General features: G+C 42.4%; 1 protein-coding gene across 6 annotated transcripts in view; it reads left to right on the plus strand.

The window, feature by feature from the left end:
- Positions 1 to 14,355, plus strand: part of TANC1 (tetratricopeptide repeat, ankyrin repeat and coiled-coil containing 1) — a 227,620-nt gene that overhangs the window by 10,326 nt on the left and 202,939 nt on the right. Inside the window, exon 1 of one of the 6 annotated variants that reach the window (XM_059394029.1) lies at positions 4,897 to 5,056. The exons of 4 other annotated variants lie outside the window; for them this stretch is intronic. The gene's annotated coding sequence lies outside the window, so the exon portion shown is untranslated. One more of the 6 variants, XM_059394030.1, reaches the window with a different exon arrangement.

The following is a 14,355-nucleotide window of genomic DNA, read 5'->3' on the forward strand; positions in this document are numbered from 1 at the left end:
ATAGAGGCAGGCAGAGAGAGAGAGGAGGAAGCAGGCTCCCCACTGAGCAGAGAGCCCGACGTGGGGCTCGATCCCAGGACCCTGGGATCATGACCTGAGCCGAAGGCAGAGGCTTTAACCCACTGAGCCACCCAGGTGCCCTGAGCACCATTCTTTTTAATGATCCTTGTGAATCTCCTTGGAGGGAAACAAAGTTTTAAGCATTTCCCAAATACATTGAATTGTAGAAACTTTATTTTGCAAAGCATCTTTGCCTGAGAACAATGTTGGATGTAATTTGCTGAAATATTTTTATTTTATTTTATTTTCTTCAAGATTTAAAGACAAAATTTTAAGTAATCTCTACACTCAGTGTGGGGCTTGAACCTACAACCCTGAGATTGAGAGTCTCAGTGCTCCACTGACTGAGCCAGCCAGGTGCCCCTAATTTGCAGAAATATTTTCAAGCAAAGCCTAGACATCCTAACAAACTTTAGTATGCATTTCTAGCTAACAACTTAAAAAAAACCCTACCACCTCATTATCACTTTTCATAAAATTAAGTGATTTCTTAATGTCATCTAATTGTTCCCCAGATGGCATTTGTCACCATTTCTGTTTTCTTGGAACTGGGATTTGATCAAGGTTTTCATAGTAGCACTGTGGGGTTTTGTCGATTTTGTCTTTTTAAATGTTGAATGATGCTATCTCACCACTCCTTCCTTTTCCCTTCTGACTTTTAGAAGAGATCTTGTATGATGTCCCATATCTGAATTTGTTTCCTTGTGGTATTGTTTATCTTGTCCTTTGTCCTCTGTATTTTCTAAAAATTAGAGGTTAGATCTCAAGGCCTGGTTTAAATTCAGGTTGAATATTTTGGGAAAGAATAGGTTCTAGACTATGCTTTTCTCTTCCCTAGGATTTGGGAACAGGCATTTTAATTTAGCAATATATATATATATATATATATATATATATATATGCTATATAAATATATGTAATGGCTTAGAGTTCACTTGGAAATTAATTTTATTAGTATAACAAGGGGTTATAAGCTTAATTTATTCCAGTTGTGGTTGGAAGCGTGGTGTTATTCTGAGTTGTTGGCCTGGTTGAATGGTTATAATTTTTCAGTATATTTTAAGATTATAAACTATGTGCCTACTGGGTAAAGTGGCTTGAGAATTAAACATTTTTGGTGGTTAAATTTTATTGAGAATGACAGGGTATCTAGATGTGTGGGTGGGTGGCTCAGTCAGTTAAGTGTCTGCCTTCCGCTCAGGTCATGATCCCAGGGTCCTGGGATCAGGTCCTGCACCGGGCTCCTTGCTTAACGGGGAGCCTGCCTCTCCCTCTGCCTGCCCCCTGCTTGTGCTCGCTCTCTCTCTGACAAATAAATAAAAATCTTAAAAAAAAATGACAGGGTATCTGAGTTGTAATTGTAAAACACGATTCTATAAAGATTTATTCTAAGCACATTAATTTAGTAATATGCATTAATTCTACCTCTACTGGATAAATTCTAACAGAATATTTTTCTGATAAATGCTTATGCTAATTTAAAGTACAGTTATTAATCTAAGCATACCCTCAGGGTCATAATTTTATATGTACATTGTTTAGAAACTCAGACACGTCAATAAAAGTTCCTATTATAACTGACTTTGCTAACTTAATTTGATATTTAAGGTTTTTTTCCCCTTGATATCCTTCCAAGTACTTGTATGTCTGGGAAAAATTAAACTCAAAGAAATTTTGTGTGACTCAATGAAGAATAGCATGGTGTATATAAAGTAACCTTGCATGATGAATGGTAGCTATCATAGGTAGTTCCCAGCACATTCTTGATTTAATCCCTTAGAAGGCAGGAATACTGTTCTATATATTAAAATTTGTTTGTTGTGAATAATAAGGTACCTTGGATAGTAAGTACTTTGGAACTATAGTAAGTACTACACTAAAAATACACACAGAGTGCTCTCTTTTTTCCTCCTTTAAAAAAAAATACAAATATATAGGACTTAGTGAAACAAGCCTGATCTTTGAAGCCTAGTGAACTGTGGTTTTGTGTGTAATTCTGGGCAGCTTCCTTGACCTCTGTCTTTTTATCTGTAAGATGGGAGTAGTAATCCTGTTTCATAGGCTTCATGCCAAGACTGAAGGTGAGAGCCTGTATAAAACGCTCACCACTACTCGTGATGAGCATCAAGTGACATAATGGGAGTTCAGGGTCACTGTATTGTACACTTGAAACTAACATGGCATGCTCTGTTAACTGGAATAAAAAACTTAAAAAACAAACAGACAAAACAATGCTTAGACGGTGCTTGGCTCGTAGGTGTCGAAACACACCCTCTTCTCTCTTCTTTTGCTCCTGACTATATTTCTAAGCTCAACTTTCTGGATCATTCGTTGTATGGAAGTTTTTGTCCAGAGTGTTTCTATTTTTATTTATTTATTTTTGTTCTTAGTGTTTTAAAAATTGCTAATTTTAAGATACTTGTTATGGAAGTCTGGATAAGACCTTGATTTCAAGATAATTGGTATAGTTTGTTGCTTATATTAAAACAATTAGATGTTTATATGAAATGTTTTGAACAAACAAGTGGGACATTTTTAGGTGGTAATTTACAAAGCAGAAGGAACCAGAGAAGAAAGGGTATTTTTTTAAAAAATATTTTTATTTATTTATTTTACAGACAGATCACACGTAGGCAGAGGCAGGCAGAGAGAGAGGAAGGGAAGCAGTCTCCCCGTTGAGCGGAGAGCCCAGTGTGGGGCTCCATCCCAGGACCCTGGGATCAAGACCTGAGCCGAAGGCAGAGGCTTTAAACCCACTGAGCCACCCAGGTGCCCCAGAAAGGGTTGTTTTTTTTTTTTGTTTTTTTGTTTTTTACATAAGTTGGCTTTTTTTTTTTAAGGTTTTTTTCTTTTTTAAGATTTTATTTCTTTATTTGAGAGAGACAGAGACAGAGAGAGAGAGAGAGCATGAGAGGGGAGGTCAGAGGGAGAAGCAGACTCCCCATGGAGCTGGGAGCCTGATATGGGACTTGATCCTAGGACTCCGGGATCATGACCTGAGCTGAAGGCAATCGCTCAACCAACTGAGCCACCCAGGTACCCCAGAAAGGATATTTTTTTAATTGGCATGAGGGTATTGCTAATAAATGGTCTGGTTTTAAATGAAAAACAGTATTTTACAAATCCATTTATTTACTAAGGATTGTGAGAACATGAGAAGCTCTGCAAAGTTCAGAAGAGTTTCACTTGAATGTGGCTTAGAATAAATAATACACTTTATCTTAGCTGAACTAAGCCTGTAGCACCAGACTCAATCAAGTAACACGTGTGTGTTTATGAACAGGGTACTGGCAGCCAGAAGAGCAGCCGTCCTGCAGTGGAGTGGGGCTGGTGCTTCCCTGAAGGGCCTCAGAGCTTCACAGTGGGGAAGAGGGGAGCTTCTCCTTCCTGGCCTGTGCCCTGTTAAAGACTCATGTAAAGGGAGAATGACTATATCCTAAGTTCTGAATGAAAGAAGTCAAGGAACACATTTTGGAGGCTGCTTAAATAGACACTTATGGGTCTTGACTCCTTGGGATTTTGGGTAAACCAAGAAGTCTCCTCCAATAAGCTGTTCCTGAGTCTTGGGACCTGTGTTTTCTAAGACAAGGGCTCACAGTGCTCTCCACCCAGGCAGCACCTGTTCTCTGAGAAAGGAACCTGATTCCTTAAGGGCACTCAAGTCCTGTGCACTGGAACTTGTTATACTTTTCCCACTACCATTAAGTAACAGTTTTGTTTATCCCTTCCTTTCTGAAATGTTTTATTTAAGCAAGAGGGACCCCTTAAGCTGTCCAGCTCCACATACCGAAAGTCAAGCCGGAAAGAATCAGAGAGCGTGATTCCCTCTCCCATCATGGAAAAAGGGAGGAGATGTCATTTCTAGAGGGACAGTGATTGAGTTCCAAGCAGATGGAACTTGCAAAGGCATTTCACCTTCACAGGGCTATTTTGCTTCCTTTATTAAGAGCAATCTTAGCTAGCTCAAGGAATATAATATCCTTATGAGTTTTAGAAGTAAGAAGGGACCATGAAGGTGTTAACTGTTTAACATATTAGAAACCATTTTCATTTGGTGGAAGTCTTGTAATAATTTTTCCAACAAATATTTCTTGAGGGCGGTCCATTGCGCCCTTCTGAGGTCAAGGCCCAGCTCTGCCTCAATCCAAGGAGACAAGTGCATGCATAGTATCAGTGATAGAAGGCAGGTGTGCAGCAGGAGAGTAGAGAAGGAGGGGCAGAGGAAGAAGGAGGAGGAAGAAAAGGAAGAGTTGGTGGTCAGGGAGGACTTCAGGGAGAGGGTGAAGGATGCGCTGCACCTTGCCAGGCAGGGTAGGGGTGAGGGGCTGTCTGGGAGGGGGCAAGAGCAGCAGAGGCAGGGACGCGTGAAAATACAAGTTATGTTTGGGGTACTGTTACTAGAACAGATGGTGCTTGGCATTTGGGTACCGTGGCAGGGAGGAAAGGGCCAGATTGCAGAAGGCCTTGCATGCTAGGCAGAGAAGTATGGATTTGATCCTGTAAAGCAAGTGATAGCTGTCACAGGTTTTGAAAGCAGGGAGATGATGTAATCAGCTATGTTTCGGGAGAAAAGCTCAGGCGGCGGCGTGGCGGAGAGACTGGCTCCGGCACAGATGGGCAGCAGGGCTCCCTGTTATGAGGCTTTTGAAGTAGGTCAGGTGAGAGATGATGTTTGGGGCCTGCGCTAGGAGGAGGAAGAGTCCCAGTGTCAGTTCAGTACCTTCTGTTGTGCATTTAGGGTGCATTCGCTCATGTCATTGCTGCAGAGCACTTTTCATGGAGTGCGGCTGTCCTCACCCTCATTTTGCAGAGAAGGAAAGGGGCTTAAAGTGCCCTGGCTCCACTAAGTTGTGCTCGGGTCGACAGCCCTGTGCGACCGTGCTTTCACAGCAGAGGGAATGAGAATGCAGAGGAGGGTGAGCCTGGAAGATGATTTTTGCAGCAGAGTGGAGGCCGATCCCAGAACAGAGTAGGACTTCTTAGCCGCTGACTCAAGGTAGATGGCAAAGCTGTTTCCAGGCAGGTGGCAAGGTGTGTGTGCACAATGGGTGATAGCCATGACCAGGGCCTTGCTGAGGAGGTGTGGGGTAGGGTTTAGGGCCCCTCGGGGATACCCTTTTGAAAATTCCCTATGGCCAGTTGGAAATTTGGTTCTTGGAGGACATCCTATCCTCCCTGTGGGAACTCCTTGAAGTCCTTCAGGTAGGCCTGGACTAGAACTTCTACAGGAGGAGATGAGTAATGAGCCCTTCCTCCTGAGCCCCAGTCCTAAACAGTGCTGTACTGCACTTAATCCGAAGGGCCCTTTCCAGCCCGTGCCTGTTGATGTTTCTGTTGGTCTGGAGTGAGGGTTGGCAGTCTGCGTTTCTTTCAGGATTCTGGGATCCTGGAGTGAGCCAGGCAGGTGGCAACAGGACTGGACTGTTGAGAATGTTTGGCTCTGTGTGGCTCAGGCTGTCTTTTCACTTTACTTTTTTCGGGGCCTTTCAATAGCTTCTTATATAACATGATGCTGATCTCTGGTAAGAACCAACACCTTGGAAAATTGCTTCTTTTTAGGAATGTTCAGACATTCATATTTAATTTTGCCAAGGCTGTTTTTTAGTTATTTGGATTATTCCAAGACTTGGGAATGTGAGTACTCTTGAAGGTTGTTTTGGGAATTGAGTGACATCAGGTCGAAACACCCAGGCCTAAACCCAGCCTTACGCCCTTAATCCTGGGAGGGAGTGTGAGACTCGGGAATCTGTTTCATCCAACAAGTCTTCAGTGCCTGCTTCTTCCACTTGGCCATGCAGTGCATTTCTTTTCAACCATTACCTACCATATCCTACCTTGCCTAAAGAGGTAGGCATTCTTGTTTGGTTGTGGCTGATAATAGGAGAAAAAGGGTTTTTTAGGTTTTATTTTTAGCCTGTGTGTCTTTTGCGTTGATGTCTGGTTACCATTGGGACAATTTCTGCTGCTTTTTCTCTCTGAGGAAGTAAGGTTTGGGTTCATTAACTGCTTGCTGCTGAGTGGTTCATTTTTCTCCTGTGTGGGAGGGAGGAGCAGCCTCCTCTTGTGTTCCCACCTTTGCTAAATGCCACTCCTACTTTCTGTGCTCCTTATAGGACTTCTCTGTCCCATATTCTAATCCCTGTCCTGGTGGAAAGCATAGAAGGGGAGCCACTTGTTCTCCGATTGGTTTGTGCAATCACTGACTCGGTGCCAGGCTCTGGGGTCTGTGGTTATTCTTAGATAGTCGGATTTCATACCCTTAGAGGCCGTGGGAGTGGGCAGTCTTTGCTCAACTTGCCGATGAGGGTCCGTCCTTGGCCCCGGGGCCTCCTGGCAGGTTTCCAGGAGGACTCTGGTGCCTGCTCCTGCAAGCTGCTCTCTGTCCTGCCTCTCATCCACCCATGGCCCTTTCCAGGGGTGGCTCATTCTCTGCAGAACTGGTCAGCTTTTAAATCCTTTATGGGTGCAGGCCCAGAGGTTGGTTTTAGTCAGTGGTTATGGGGACTGTGGATACGGCTTGGTTGGGGGTGGGGAGAGAGGAGGAGTGCTCGCTGCTGGGAGAGTGAGCTGGTGGGATTATGCGGGAATATCACGGCTGCTTACTTAGGCTTGTCCTCTTTATTGTGAATGGCTCCTCAAAGACCCTGCCTGAGTGTGCAACGTGCACATTCGTGAATGCTGTAGGTGAGATTTGCTTGTTGATGACCTCCTTTTTGCTTTCTGCTATTTTAGTCCTGCATTCTAGGTTGCTTTTGGCTGACTTTCAGGGGGGGATTTGGGTTACCCACAACAGTTATGAAGGTGTCCTACCCTTCAGGACTGCCTAGTTGACCTCCTCAAATGAACTTTCAGGATCAGAATGTGTGGCTAACTGCTGAATGGAGAGATCAGTGATTCTGGAGTAAAGTAGACTTGCTCTCAAATTTTCGCTCCCCTTAATGCTTTTATTTTGTTTTATTTTTAAAGATTTTATTTATTTATTTGACAGAGATCACAAGAAGGCTGAGAGGCAGGCAGAGAGAGAGAGAGAGGAGGAGGAGGAGGAAGCAGGCCCCCTGCCGAGCAGAGAGCCAGATGTAGGGCTCTATCCTAGAACCCTGGGATCATGACTCCAGCGAAGGCAGAGGCTTTAACCCACTGAGCCACCCAGGCGCCCCACCCCTTAATGCTTTTAGACAGGTTTCTTAACTTTAGGGCCTTGGTTTCTTCATCTGTAAGCTGGTTATGGTTGGTTTCTTCATCTGTAAGCTGGTTAGGGAGGAATAGTGTTTGTGTGCTACATCTAGAGGAGGGTTTTACACCCTAATATGTGTTCCGGAGCTTCCTTTCTCGTCCTGGCTTGATTCAGTGTGCCAGATACTGTGCTAAAATCTGGCAGGCGCAAAGATTAATGCAATGTTTTCTTTCCCAGAGACATTTAAAATCTAGTGACTGGGGTGGATTTGCACAAATTTATTCTGAGGGAGGATAGGCTGTGGGGGCAGCCACGCATGGGAGCATTTCCTCTGCCCTGAGGATTGGGAGATCCTTGCTTTCTGGAAGCAGGTTATACCTAAGCCCTCTCTTGAAGGATTGAGTAAGAATTAAGCAAGCAAAGGAAGGTGGGATGGGTTGTTTTTAGAGCAATAGCATGAGCAAGGCATGGAGTGTTTAAGAGAACTGTATGCAGCCTGGGTTTGGTGGGAAGCAGGAGGTCCTGGGAACGGAGCCTGGAGAGCCTGGTGGCCTTTGCTGAGAAACTTAGATGTAAAATTTGCTAGGATGGAAAATCAAAATGTAAGGAAAAAGAGTTACATAAATAGTGTTTAATAGCATTGTTGGGCATTTTTATAGCACACGGTCTGAATTAAATAGATTAGCGCACAACTGTAGGAGAGAGTGATCTGCTGGTGTTAACAGAATGAGGTCAGTTTATATGTGCTCTTAAGGAAAAACTTCCAAGAATATTATTAAACGAAAAAGATATATATGCACAGGGTGTCTTTGGAAGTACATATCCGTATATGTAAGCCACGATTGTCTTTCTGACGGATACAGGGGTCTGGGATGGAGGACAGTCATCCATTTTACTGAAGACCCTTTCGTACCACTTGTCCATTTTTCCACATGCATGGATTTCTTTAAAGAAGGAAAATACTGTAAAGAAATGACCAGTGTTGTACATTATCAGGTGAGGCAGAAACCAAGCAGCAATGTAAAAATAATGTGGGCTGCTGCTCTATAAGGCTATTATGCAGAATGCTAAATTATTTCATGCTCTGACAATAATCCCATTCATTTAGAGTTTTCCGCTTCCACATACATTACTTCAGTCAGAATTAATCACTTTCCTCTGTACTTTCACAGCAATTAAAATGTTTTAAGAACTGTACATGTTAGATGATGCGCTGTAAAGTTTGGAAAAGGAGAATATTACTTCTTTAATGCAACATCCGTGGTTTTATTCCCATCCATTCTTTGTATATGAGCCTTTGTGAAAAATACAACGCAAATGCACATTTACTTAATGGACTTCTCTTTTTATATGATTTCATGTGTTTTGCTGAGCGTTGTGTAATTGTTCTCCTTATCTTCTTGAAGACCTACTTTTTGGGGGGGGGGTGGGGGATGAGGTGGTTCCTTTCTCTGTGGCCCCTGTGACTCACTCATGCTTACATGCTATCACAGGTGTGCTGGTTTTCTGGGTTGATGTTCATCTCTAACTATATCCTCAGAGCTACGATGCCCCTTTGTTACCAGACTGCAGGGCATGGGGAAAGGACTCAGCGAGTAGTTTTGAAGGAATGGTTGTTCCTTTTGGGCTTTACAACAACATTTTAAGGGCAAGAAGGGAGATACGTGCAGTTTTCAGCCAAAGAAAGAGATTGGGGTTATGCAATCCCCAAACTCACATAGCAGCAACCTGTAAGTAGCTGAACTCAAACTTGAATTCACTTCTCCTGACCTCAGCCATTTTCCCACTACTACTGAAATCAGAATTTTCAGTAGGTTTTGCTGGGAAAAGAGATGGTGGGGTTCCATTTAGAATGAGTGAAGAGGATTTTGACCTTTTTGAAAAATTTAATTGCTCTGGTGTGTTCTGGCAATGGGTGAAATTGGTTCAAACCCCAGCAGCCTCTTTGACAAGCTGTGTGACCTTGGGCAAGTTACTTAACATCTCTGGGCATTAGTTTATAATTAGTTAAGTAGATCTAAAGTGTGTGTGGGTGCCTACCTCCACAGGGCTATCATAGTACACATAAAGCTTTTAAGATGGTGCCTGGCACATGCTAGGGACTTATTCAGTGCTAATATAACTTTTTCTTCTCATGGTTTGGTGAAAAAGAATAACCAGTGTTTGTAAGGGTAATTGGGAAATGAGTAGTCTACAGTGTTGGGGGAATAAATGGGGATAACTCTTCTGGAGGGCAATCTTTCAATGTGCTAATTTACAACATGCCAGCTCTTTGACCTAGAAATTCTAGCTCTAGAAATTTATGCTAAGAAGATAATTTTTTTTAAAATTTATTTATTTGACAGAGAGAGAATTCACAAGTAGGCAGAGAGAGAGGGGGGATTAGAAGTTTCCCTGCTGAGCAGAGAGCCTGATGCGGGACTCGATCCCAGGACCCTGAGATCATGACCTGAGCTGAAGGCAGAGGCTTAACCCACTGAGCCGCCCAGGCGCCCCAGAAGATAATTTTATAAACACATAAAGTTATATTACGTGGGTATTCAATGCAATATTGGTTAATAGCAAAAAAGTGGGGAAACCAAATATTTATCTCAAAAGGAGCTTGGTGATAAACTTGGTGACCCATACAGTGGAATAATAAGCAGCTTTGTGAAGACTGAGAGGGAACTGAACGGGGGGATGTGAGAAGATGTCTTCTTTCCGCTGCTAAGTTGAAAAACAGGCTATAGAGTAGTATGCATGCCATAATCGCACTAGTGCTTTTTTTCTTGAAAGTGTGCATTATTTAACTGACATCTTTGAGGGTCTACTGTGTGCAGCTTGTAGCCCCATTTAAATGGGTTGTGAAGGTAGAAAAAAGTCTGGAAGATCTTTGGGTGATAGGATTGAACAGCCTGCCCTATTTTAAAAAATCAGTTCTATACTATTTTTTACTAATAGAGGAACCATTTACATGCTTCACCCTGGTATCCGCACATTTTATTTTTATTGTTTTATTATGTTTTTTGAGAGAAAGCGTGGTGTGCCCAAGCAGGGGAGGCGGGGGAGAGGGGCAGAGTGGGAGAGAGAGCAAATCTTAAGCAGACTCCATGCTCAGCAGAGCCCAGCACGGGGTCTGGATCTCACCACCCTGAGATCATGACCTGAGCTGAAATCAAGAGTTGGACGCTTAGCTGACTGAGCCACCAGCTGCTCCAAATTAAAATTTTCTTCTTAAAATTTTAAAAACGTGGTTACTAAAGCTCTCTCTTGGTTTGTCTAGAGAGAGGGAATTGTCTTTTGTTCTGACTTGTGTTTCCTCCATAACAAATAGCATTTGGTGTCTCCTGCGCGAATGAGTGTGCTGGTTTGGTAGTGATGATTCAAACATCGACTGTGGGTTTGACATTATCACTCTCAATCATTTAAAGGGTGCTGAAGGAATTAAATCTTTTTTTTTTTTTTTTTAAGATTTTGTTTATTTATTTGACAGAGAAAGAGAGATCACAAGTAGGCAGAGAGGCAGGCAGAGAGAGAGGAGGAAACAGGCCTCCTGCCGAGCAGAGAGCCTGAGGAGGGGCTCCATCCCAGGACCCTGGGATCATGACCTGAGCGGAAGGCAGAGGCTTAACTCACTGAACCACCCAGGCGCCCTGAATTAAATCATTTTAATATGAAAAACTTTTCAGGTGGTTTGGGCAAAGTAACTCTAGTATATTTGACTTAATCTAGTTTAAACTTTCAAGGGAAGTTTCTGTCTCAGTACAGTGGAGGTTAAACTATCGGTGGGTCTTAGCCTTTTTTTACTTCATGGTTTGTAGATCACAGAATAGATTCATTGTTTTGTAATTAACTGTAGAAGCAGGATCTGTTTGTGCGGAGAGGAGAGTGAATGGAAGGGGAGACAGGGTAGAAAGGAGCAGGGTCGTGTATTTTAGAATGCAAACTACATTCGTTTTCACTGAGAATGAAGAAAATCAGTCTAGATGTTCATATCTCAATTTGAGATCTTCATATTGAAAAATGTTGAGTTTTTAATATTTTAGATTTGCATTCCTTTAGGAAAAACAACTTACAATCAAGTTGACTTATTTGAGGGCTTTGTAGTATTGTTTTGCTAGATCATATCTGATCAACTTTACTGTATTTGGGCTTGAAAAGATACTTTAGATTTTAAAATTGAATTCTTGGCATTCTATATGAATCATATCATAAAAGAACTATTATTTTGAGTGAAAATTGAATCACTATATATATTTATATATATATATATATATTTTTTTTTTTTTTTAAAGGAGTGGTACGAAATGTATGTTTAAGTCTGCTTTCCAGTTTGTTGGAACAGATGACACCAGTGTCATTAGAAAGATGAAAGGCTGGGAGCTGGACAGAGCAAAGTGAATTGAAGTTTTGCCATTTCCACACTGAGTGACCATTTCCAAGACCAATCCTTGCCTTGCTGGTTGTGAAGACAGAGAGACAGTGCATGAAATGTCTGATCCTTGTACAGTTAAATGTCCAGCACATATGAGTTCCTTCTCTGCTCTTGCGGTTGAGATGACAATTCTTTCTCTGTGTTGACACCTGTGTGTGCTATGGTCCTAGCTGGAGCTGGCTAGCTAGCTGGTGGGCCCAGTGCTGCACCCTGAAATGTTAGGACAAGCTGGAATTTGGTCATTATTGCCACTGAACTTTTCAGTGTAATGGATGGTTACCAGTTACCAGTGTTTGTCTTACTTTCTTTTATAAAGCAAGATACGAGGTCCCCTGAGTGCCTCAGTGGGTTAAGCATCTGCCTTCGGCTCAGGTCATGATCCCAGGGCCCTAGGATCGAGCTCCACGTTGGGCTCCCTGCTCAGCGGGGGGTCTGCTGCTCCCTTTCCCTCTGTACCACCCCTACCATGTGCTCTCTTTCTCTTTTTTTCTCTCAATAAATAAATAAAATCTTAAAATACAAAAACAAGATTTATAGGGACGAAGTGCAAATTCCAGGGTAAAAATGTTAATCTTTTTTTTAATTTTAATTTTAATTTTTTTATTTGCCAGAGAGACAGTGAGAAAGAGCATGAGAGGGGAGAAGGTCAGAGGTAGAAGCAGACTCCCCGTGGAACTAGGAGCCCGATGCAGGACTCGATCCCAGGACCCCAGGATCATGACCTGAGCTGAAGGCAGTTGTTTAACCAACTGAGTCACCCAGGCGCCCTTAAAAATGTTAATCTTTGAAAACCGGGAGCTAGGCTCCTGTTATCAGGCACTTGAATGTTATCAAATCTGCTACAGGCTAGCCCGATCCTATTGGGTAATCCTCCCCACCCACCCCCAAGCCCTTGGCCAGAGCGCAGCTAGCAAGAGGGTCTGATACTTCAAACTGAAGCTCCCCAAATGGCTGGAATTGCTTTGGATCTTCCTTGGGTCTTTATAGAATGGGATAAAGAGAAAACTTCCAGTTGGATAGGTTGTCATACTAACACTTGTCTGCATTCACACTGCCTCTCCCTTCCTCTCACTAAATCTTTCCTGGCGGTGAAGGCTCTGTCCAGACCCCACATTTCTCAGGATGATTCCCAGACAGTGCTCACTTCCACTCTGTACTTCTGCCTGCGGTAAACATGTTAGCGCAGGCACCGCTGTCCTCATCTTTGATCATGGCTGACCCGTGGGCACCCACCAGCTGTGACTTTTGCTTGTTTTTCTATACATCTCCTACCTGGATGCAATGTGGACTTTTAGGACACAGCTCCTGATTTTGTTTCTTCCTTTTCGTCTGGTCCAATGTAAGGTTTCCCACACAGCAATTAGTCTTCTCTTCTTTACTTTTAACTAAGAAAAAAAAAAAAAAAAAGGAAGGATAAAAAGGATCTTAAAAAAATAATTTTTTGATGTGTTCCTTCCTTCAGTGTTTTCAGGAGCATACATGCACATGATATGTATGTTAAACGACTTGGTATGTTTTCTATTATATAGTTTGCTGTTTTACATACACATGGTATGTGTTATTTTATAAGTGATTTGAAATGATTGTGTATCATTCATATTCTAGCCTATAGGTATAACATAATTTTTAAAACTATTTATTATTGAATTTTAAATAATACCCCAGTGAACATTCTCCTTCCACAGCTTTTAGTTGTAATTAATTAATTAATTTGGGGGGGGCTGGGAGGGGCAGAGGGAGAAGGGTAGAGGGGGCCAGAAGGAGGAGGGAGGGAGGGGGGGTTAGAGGGAGAGAGAGAGAATCTTAAGCAGGCCCCCTGCCCAGTAGGAGCCTGATGTGTGGGGTTCAGTCTTACAACCCCGGGATCATGACCTCTGAAATCAAGAGTCAGATGCCTCACTGACTGAGCCACCCTAGTGGTCTTTTTTTTTTTAATTAATTTTCCTTTTTTAAAAAATATTATTTATTTATTTATTTGACAGAGAGAGATCACAAGTAGGCAGAGAGGCAGGCAGAGAGAGAGAGGGAAACAGGCTCCCTGCTGAGCAGAGAGCCTGATGCAGGACTCGATCCCAGGACCCTGAGATCATGATCTGAGCCGAAGGCAGAGGATTAACTGACTGATCCACCCAGGCGCCCTAATTAATTTTCTTTAAAGTAGGCTCCATGCCTAGTGTGGGGCTTGAACTCAAAACTGTGGGATCAGGAGTCACATGCTCCACCAACTGAGCTGGCCAGGTGTCCCTCTCCTTCCACAGTTTTATTGAAAGACTTCCAACAATTTAACTGTATTAAAATCAATTTAATACAGTAGTTAAAAAAATGAAGTTGTAGAATCTGTTATTTTATTACTGTCCAAGTAATCTCCATGGTTTGGGACTGTTCTAGTTGTTGTGGGGTTCTCTCAGAATTAAATATTAAAGTACGAATGATCAAATAAACAGGTATACTAATAGGGTGTCAGGTATTTAAATATATAAAATAGATACTAAAGAACTTATGGAAATAACCTGAGTGTCCATTAGTGGATGAATGCATAAAGAAAAAAAATAGACACACAAACACACTAGAATAATATTGAGCCCTAAAACAGAAGGAAATTGCGTGGTCTGTGACAACGTGTAGGAAACTAGAGGGCAATATGCCAAATGAAATAAACCAGACAGAGGAAGACAAACAATGTACGGTATCATTTATATGTGAAATC

Source organism: Mustela nigripes, chromosome 3, assembly GCF_022355385.1.
Source record: "Mustela nigripes isolate SB6536 chromosome 3, MUSNIG.SB6536, whole genome shotgun sequence".
In the NCBI taxonomy this organism is placed as follows: domain Eukaryota; kingdom Metazoa; phylum Chordata; class Mammalia; order Carnivora; family Mustelidae; genus Mustela; species Mustela nigripes.